This window comes from Zingiber officinale, chromosome 8B, assembly GCF_018446385.1.
Source record: "Zingiber officinale cultivar Zhangliang chromosome 8B, Zo_v1.1, whole genome shotgun sequence".
In the NCBI taxonomy this organism is placed as follows: domain Eukaryota; kingdom Viridiplantae; phylum Streptophyta; class Magnoliopsida; order Zingiberales; family Zingiberaceae; genus Zingiber; species Zingiber officinale.
This window is the reverse complement of record NC_056001.1, coordinates 82,062,392-82,071,072: the sequence shown is the minus strand read 5'-3', so window position 1 is coordinate 82,071,072 and position 8,681 is coordinate 82,062,392. Positions and strand designations below refer to the sequence as shown.

Genomic DNA, 8,681 nt, shown 5'->3' with positions numbered 1-8,681 from the left:
CACTCTGTGACTTCCAAATTTCGACATTCTTGGGTGGTTGAATTGTATTTCATTTGCCAGGCTCTCTAGTATATATGGCTTGTACTTCTTGAGTTTCTGAGGGAGATTCCATCCAACTTTTACTCGACCATCCATGGAGGTTCAATGTCACTTGATCAATTAATGTATAAGCTTCTTCTATACTCTTGTCCATAAATGAACCTCCAGCTGATGAATCTAACAAACACTTATCTGAAAAAGAAATTCCCCTATAGAATATGTGTAGAATCAACCATTTCTCCAAGCCATGGTGAGGGCACTACCTTTGTAGACTCTTGAATCTGTCCCATGCTTCAAATAAAGATTCTCCATTTGCTTGAACAAAATTTGTGATGCAACTCCTCATGTAGATTGTTCTTCTTGGAGGGAAAAAAATGATTCAGAAATTGCTACTCCAATTGTTCCCAACTTGTGATGCTTTGAGGACGAAGAGAATATAACCAAGTTCTTGCTTTGTCCTTGATACTGAAAGGAAATGCCATCAATCGAACTGCATCCGCTGACACTCCTTCATAGTCCACCATATCACAAAGCTCTAAAAATCTCTCAAGGTGCAGATAAGGACTTTCTGATACTTCTCCTCCAAATTTATGACCTTGTATCATGGAAATTAACTCTGGGTCTAGTTGAAAACTTTTTGCTTCAATATGAGGCTGCATAATGGGAGATAAAAATCTTGCAGAAATGGGTGCAGAGAAATCTCTTAAGGACCTGCTTGACATGTTAGCGCTCATGGTATCTGAGAAAAAATATTTATGAGAAGAATTTAAAAAGGGAAAAAAAATGAAAGACAAGAATTAAAATGCTATGTGAAAAAAATAAATGCAGAATTTAAAGACAAGAAAGGAAATGTACATTTTTTTTTGAGTTATGAAAATGGAAAAACAAAAAACTATTCACAAGTCTAGATTAACTAAATTGCTAATCTACTAATGTTAATGCGAACAGTCCCCGACAATGGCGCTAAAAACTTGTTATGCAACCACAAGTGTATGATTTTGTCATCAGTAATAAAAATATTGAATCTATAGGGACTGTTGATTAAGTACTAGAGATATCGCAAGGTAACTTATCTAGACGGTTGAAAGCTGGCTTTGGCGTTTGCAAACTAACGAGGGTGATTGAAAAGGGAAAGAGAAGGATGAGAGAAAGAGAAAGAACTAATCTTGGGTGGAATGAGCTTCGGGAGATGGATTCGAGGATTTCGGTTTCATTGTAATACTAGGAGATACTACATAGATTGCTTAGTTTCCATCTTCTATGTCAATGTTCTTGTAGGAAGTTAGATTGACCAGTATCCCTAAGTATCACGTAGAGACGTTCCCTGTGAAATCCTATAACGGTTAACCCCCCAATCACGAGGGCACCTCGGTAGATCACTGGGATACATATCTAGTAAAGAACAATAAGGATAAGGGTAGAGGTTCGGTACGGTTACCTACTTCCTTATGGATGAATTACCTCTCCTTTCAAGAGAATGTCCTAGACATCCGTGAATGGGTTACCCTTGTTAATTGGGCCCCTCGGGTATACGATCTAGAGCACTCTATTTATGAGAGCAGCAGTTCCTAAGGGATTGTTTCTCTTTTTGAGGGAACGTCTTAGACATCCGGAAAGGGTTACCCCTGTCACTAGGGTACCTTGGTCAATACGCTCTAGGGTATCCCCTTTGCGGGATCAACAATCCTCCACATCAATCAACAAAGCATGCAAATATAAACATGTCACACAAGCATGAACAAGACATTGACAAGTAAATTAATAGAAACAAGGTGAATCTACATAGTTCTACATCTCCATCGCATTACAAATACTCCCTAATCCTAGAAGAGGGCGTCTACTCCATTGTGGGGGAAGAACAACCCCAGAACATAAAGAAAAGCATAGTTACAACCCTAGAAGGAAAGGAAGAAGAGATCCTTGATGATTCCGATGTCTTGGGGATGCTTCCTTGCTCCGGAGATGGACGGATCGTGAAGAGACGGCGGTGGATGAAGCTCGACGGCTTCCCCCTAGGGGAGGGACGTAGTCCCGAACCGAAGATCTCCCCAAAATAGGTTTCTTGACCCTTTTATAAGCTAGGGTATGGGCTCCGCACGGCCCGTGGCACGACCGTGCAAGGTTGGCACAACCACGCCCATCCTCTCTTCTGTCAAAGCTGCACGGCCGTGCGAAGCCGCACGGCCGTGTCTTCCTTCTGCACTGGTCAAGTGGCATGACCGTGTGATTCCGCACGGCCATGCTCTTCCGCTGCACTGGTCAAGTGGCATGGTCGTGCGATTCCGCACGACCATGCTCTTCCGCTGCTCTGGTTAAGTGGCACAGCCGTGCGATTCCGCACGGCCATGCTCTTCCGTTGCTCTGGTTATGTATCAAGGCCGTGCCTCTTCTTGTAAGCCATTTTAGTGCTTCATAGCGTGGTATTCTTGATATGTGGTCATCATTAAAGTTGTATATCTTGAAGTTTGCTACAATTTGATATAAATAACAGCCCAAAACTCCAACGGACCACAAAGTTATGGCTGTTTTACTCTTCATGTGCAGTGCAGGATTTGACACGGCCGTGTGCCAAGGCCGTGTCTCATAGAAACGAACTTTAGACCTTCAAGACTTGGTTTTCTCTGGTTAAAGTCTTCATAAGAGTTGTAGATCTTGAAGTTATCTTTATATTAATATTTGGAATGACTCTTAACTCCAAATGAGAAGAAAGTTATGGTCAATTTACTTTTGGTCTGCAATGCTAGAAATTCCACACAGCCTCACACGCCCCCCACACGGCCTTGACACGGCTGTGTGGGTTCTACACGGCCAGAACATAAAGAAAACTTAGTCTTCACTTGCCCGTGACACTCTGGAAGCTCTAGACTTCATGTAGGCTTCGTTTTTACTCTAAATCATGTCCTATCAATCAGAAAACACACAAAAGAGCATATCTCCGAACAAAAGAGTATTTATGATGAATATGTATTAAAAGAGGTGAACATGCATAGAATATACGTGAATAAAGTAAGTGAATGTGCGTCAAAATATGTATAAATGATCATAGGATATACGCGCATCACAAGTCTTATTTCCAATCATTATAATTGGGACAACTAAGTCTATTCTATAGTATAACAACTAGGGGATTGACAAACATTTGAAATCCTAAGAATCACAAAAATATTTGGTCAAGACTAACACCTTAAAATCCCCGTGAATTTTGTATGCCACGATAGTGTGGATGTATACAAAATTAAAGAGGAGATTTTATTCATTAATTTTATTATCTCGTCAACCTAACTTTATGACAAATAAAATTAATAGCCGGTCTATCTCCGATCAAATATTTGGTCAAAACTTTGAATTTAAAATAATATTGATTCCTCAAAACAATATCATTTAAATTCACCAACATCTCAAACACCGTGAATTTTGTATGCCACGTTAGTGTGGGCGTATACAAATTCAAACATTTGTAAGAGGAAGGTCTTACCCATTAATTATCTTGTCAACCTTATATTACCTCAAACTGTTAGATTTTTCGGGCCGCGAAAACCACTTTTTCGAATCGCGAAAACCCCGAAACCCCCATCACCGGATACGTGCGAAGTAAAATAAAAACAAAATTTTACGAGTACGAGTTTCTTAGACTTAGTTCTAAACTAGATTTACAAGAAGAAAACCTTTTACCCTTGATGCGTGCCCTTTACGAATCCCTCTCGTCCAAGGAAGTGCCGAATCTCAAGATCGTCAAGCATACGATCCTCTAGAAGTATCCACACGAACAAATGGGTGGAGAAAAACTAAACAAAGGTGTGCTAGCACCCATGATCAGTCACGGCAAGAGGAGTAGAGGGAGAGCAAGAAGAGAGAGCAAGGAAGAAGATGGAATGAATATCCCTTGAATGAAAAATCAATCTCATTCAACACCATAAGTGGCCGGCCACAATGGGAATTGAAACCCCCATTCTCATTTAATGTGGCCAATAAAGAGATTTGTAACCTCCATGAGGTGGCACACACATGTGCTAAACATGATGATGTGTAACACCATTATTGGCCACTTAATGCCAAGTCACAAATGATGTGGCATAAAGTCAAATCCAACTTGACTCTTCCTCTTCCTCTCAAGTCAAGGCAAACTTGACTTAATCTCTCTCATGGTTGATCTAATCCAACCATTTAATTCAAGCCAATTTAATATAATGAATCTAATTCATTTAATTAAATTGATTCAATGAGTCATAATCTAAATTAGACTCATTGAACACATGAATCAACTTGAGTCCAACTCAATTAGCCCAATTAGGATTACTCTTAATCCAATTTGATTCATCACATGAATCTAATCCTCTTGGTTCATCATATGAACCTAATCTCCATCTAATTGTCCTTAGTGTGTGACCCTATAGGTTCTTGTAACGTTGGCAATGCCCCTAAACCCATTTAGGAGCATAAGTAATGAGCGGTATCTAGCAACACATCATTACTACCCAAGTTACAAGAATGTTGAGATCCAACATCACCTTGTGACTACTAATTGTGACTCTTCACAATATATGACAAGTGTCCTTCAATCCTAAACATCTAGATTGATCAACGTGAGGCATAGACCATGTCATCCTCTGACCAATCTAAATCTTGAACTCCAAGTAGACTCACTCGATCAAATGAGCTCAATATCTCATATTGACTCATTTGGGCATGGCCATGCACTTAGTGGTCTCACTCTATCAAGAATATCGATGTCTCTCCCGTCATATAGGAGGGATAGATCCCATCTACATCACTCACATCCCTCTGCATAATTCGTTACATACCCAGTAATCGCCTTTATAGTCCACCTAGTTACGGGTGACGTTTGACGAAACCAAAGTACATAACTCCTTATGTAGGTATCCATGGTGACTTCAGGTCTAAGGACTAGTAGTCATACAAATACCCACATGAGAAAGTATATGACACTCATATAACGATCCATGATACTTTCTCATGGCGGGTCATTCAGTATACATTCTCCAATGCATACCCATGTGTCAACTTGAAATCTTTATATCCATGACTTGTGAGATCAAGTCATCGAGTTGACCTACATGCTAGTCTCGTCGCATTAACATTGTCCCTGAATGTTAATATTTGACTAGGAATGATTAAGAGTAGTGTTCCCTATATTATCTCACTATCGATTCAACCAATCGATTGATATAGGTAAGAACCTTCTACTCAAGGGCGCTATTATACATAGTTTATTTGGCATCAATACAAGTAAGTATAATAACAAAAAAAAATGCCTTTATTTATATAAGAATATGATACAACAAGTCCATAATACAATCATCAAATGATTGACTCTAGGGCTCTAACTAACAATCTCCCACTAGCACTAGTGCCAATCAGTGTAGGCTCTAAGCCCCAATGACCTAGTGTGACCATCATGCTTCCTCTGTGCCAAAGCCTTGGTCAAGGGATCTGCGATGTTAGCCTCTGTAGGTACTCTGCAAATCTTCACATCTCCTCTGTTGATAATCTCTCGAATGAGATGGAAGCGCCATAGTATGTGTATGGTCCGCTGGTGTGAGCGAGGTTCCTTAGCCTGTGCTATAGCTCCATTGTTGTCACAATATAGCTCAATAGGGTCAGCGATACTAGGAACCACCCCAAGTTCAGTGATGAACTTGCGGATCCAAACTGCCTCCTTTGCTGCCTCTGATGCAGCAATGTACTCGGCCTCTGTTGTAGAATCAGCGACTGTGTCCTGCTTCGAACTCTTCCAGCTCATAGCACCACCATTAATGCAAAACACGAACCCTGACTGCGATCGAAAATCATCCTGGTCGGTCTGGAAGCTGGCATCACTGTAACCCTTTACAGCTAGCTCATCATTGCCTCCATATATTAAGAAATATTCTTTAGTCTTTCTTAAGTACTTAAGAATATTCTTGACCGCTATCCAGTGACTTTCACCTAGATCTGACTGGTATCTGCTCGTCATGCTCAAAGCATACGAGACATCAGGTCGAGTACATAGCATGACGTACATGATAGATCCTATGGCTGAGGCATAAGGGATCTGATCCATGCGGTCTCTCTCCTCTCTAGAAGAGGGACCTTGAGTCTTCGAAAAACTCACGCCATGTGACATCGGCAGAAATCCCTTCTTGGAGTTCTGCATGGCAAACCGAAGGAGTACCATGTCAATATATGTACTCTGACTTAGGCCAAGCAATCTCTTAGATCTATCTCTATAGATCTGTATGCCTAGAATGCGAGATGTTTCACCTAAGTCCTTCATTGAGAAGCAACTCCCTAGCCAGGTCTTGACAGACTGAAGCAAAGGGATGTGTTTCCCAATGAGTAGTATGTCATCCACATACAATATGAGGAAGACAACTACATCCCCTACAACATTCTTGTAGACACAAGGTTCATCTTCATTCTTGATGAAACCAAACTATTTGATTGCATCATTGAATCGAAGATTCCAGCTCCGAGAAGCTTGCTTTAGTCCATAAATGAACCTATGCAGCTTGCATACTCTGCTAGTATGCTGTTGATCTACAAAACCCTTAGGTTGTGTCATGTACACATCCTCGAGCAGGTTTCCATTCATAAATGCAGTTTTGACATCCATCTGTCATATCTCATAGTTATGGTATGCTGCAATAGCAAGCATGATCAGAATGGACTTAAACATCGCTACTGGAGAAAATGTTTCATCATAGTCAATACTATGAATTTGCTTGAAACCTTTAGCTACCAAGCAACCCTTATAGATAAGTCCATCCATGTCAGTCTTTCTCTTAAAGACCCACTTACACCCAATTGGTTTTACCCCTTCAGGTGGATCAACCAAAGTCCATACTTGGTTGGTGTACATGGATTCCATTTCGGATCTCATGTCCTCTAGCCATTTCTCAGAATCTGGTCTCATCACAGCTTCCTGATAGGTGGTAGGATCATCCTCTATGAGCACAACGTCATCATGGTTAGACAAGAGAAATGAGTATCTCTCAGGCTGACGATGTACCCTATCAGACCTACGAAGAGGTATGTCTACTTGAACTGGTTGTTGTTCCTTAACTCCTTGTGGAACAACATAGTCCACAACACTTTGTGGTTCCAGTTCAACTTCCATCGAGGCTTCAGTGCTATGGTCCGCATCTTGAACTTCTTCAAGATCGAACGTACTCCCACTAGTCTTTCTAGAAACAAAGTCCCTTTCTAGAAAGACCCCAGTCTTTACCACAACTACCTTGTGCTGACTGAGAATGTAGAAGTAATATCCCTTAGTTTCCTTGGGATATCTAATAAAGTAGCACTTGTCGGATTTGGGTCCTAATTTGTTTGAGACTTGACGTCGAACGTAAGTCTCACAACCCCAAATTCTCATAAAAGACACATGGGCATCTCTCCCAGTCCATATCCTATATGGTGTCTTTATCACGACCTTGGATGGAACTCGGTTGAGTATAAAAGCTGCCGTGTCTAGAGCATAGCCCCAAAGAAATGTAGGAAGATCTGTGTGACTCATCATAGACCGTACCATATCTAATAGAGTACGGTTTCTCCTTTCGGATACATTATTCCACTGTGGTGTTCCAGGAGGAGTGAGTTGGGATAGAATCCCACACTCAGCTAGATAGTCACGAAACTCATGGCTAAGGTATTCTCCACCTTGATCTGATCGAAGTATCTTAATACTCTTGCCAAGCTGGTTTTGTACTTCATTCTTGAATTCTTTGAACTTTTCAAAGGATTCAGACTTATGTGTCATCAAGTACACATAACCATATCTACTGAAGTCATCAGTAAATGTGATGAAGTACCTATAACCGCCTCTAGCAGCGACATTGAAAGAGCCACATACATCACTATGTATAAGTCCTAACAAATCAGTCGCACTTTTGTTGTGCCCACTAAAGGGAGTCTTGGTCATCTTGCCTAGTAGGCATGACTCACACGTCTCATAAGATTCAAAATCAAATGAGTCCAGCAAACCATCCTTATGGAGCTAGGATAAGCGTTTGTCATTTATATGACCTAAGCGATAGTGCCAGAGATAGGTTTGGTTCATGTCATTTGACTTAAACCTCTTGGTATTTATGTTATAGATAGGGCTTTCAAGGTCTAGAATGTAGAGTCCGTTCATCAGAGGTGCACTACAATAGAACATATCTTTTAAATAAACAGAACAACATTTGTCCTTAATTATAAAAGAGAAACCTTTCTTGTCCAAACAAAAAACTGAAATTATGTTCTTAGTTAAAGCAGGCACATAACAACATTCATCTAATTCTAATACAAGCCCAGAGGGCAGAGATAGAAAATAAGTCCCTACAGCAACAACAGCAACCCGTGCTCCATTGCCTACGCGTAGGTCCACCTCGCCCTTTGCCAATGCCCTGCTATTTCTCAGCGCCTGCACATTAGTACAAATGTGAGAAGCACATCCGGTATCAATACCCATGATGAAGAAATAGATAGATTGACTTCTATAACATATATACCTGAAGTGGAAGTCTCACTTCTCTTCTTCTTAAGATCTTCTAGGTACACTTGCAGTTCCTCTTCCAGTGCCCGGTCTGACCGCAGTGGAAGTAGGTAGCATCCTTGGCGACCCCTCCTTTAGGCTTCAATGCCTTGCCTTTGCCCTTGGCTTG

The 8,681-nt window shown here is 40.9% G+C and overlaps 1 non-coding gene across 1 annotated transcript; it reads left to right on the top strand.

The window, feature by feature from the left end:
* Window positions 1-281: 281 nt before the first annotated feature.
* LOC122018246 lies at window positions 282-387 on the top strand. Its single transcript, XR_006121674.1, has one exon. It is a non-coding gene; the product is annotated as a small nucleolar RNA R71 (small nucleolar RNA).
* The last annotated feature ends 8,294 nt before the right edge of the window (window positions 388-8,681 follow it).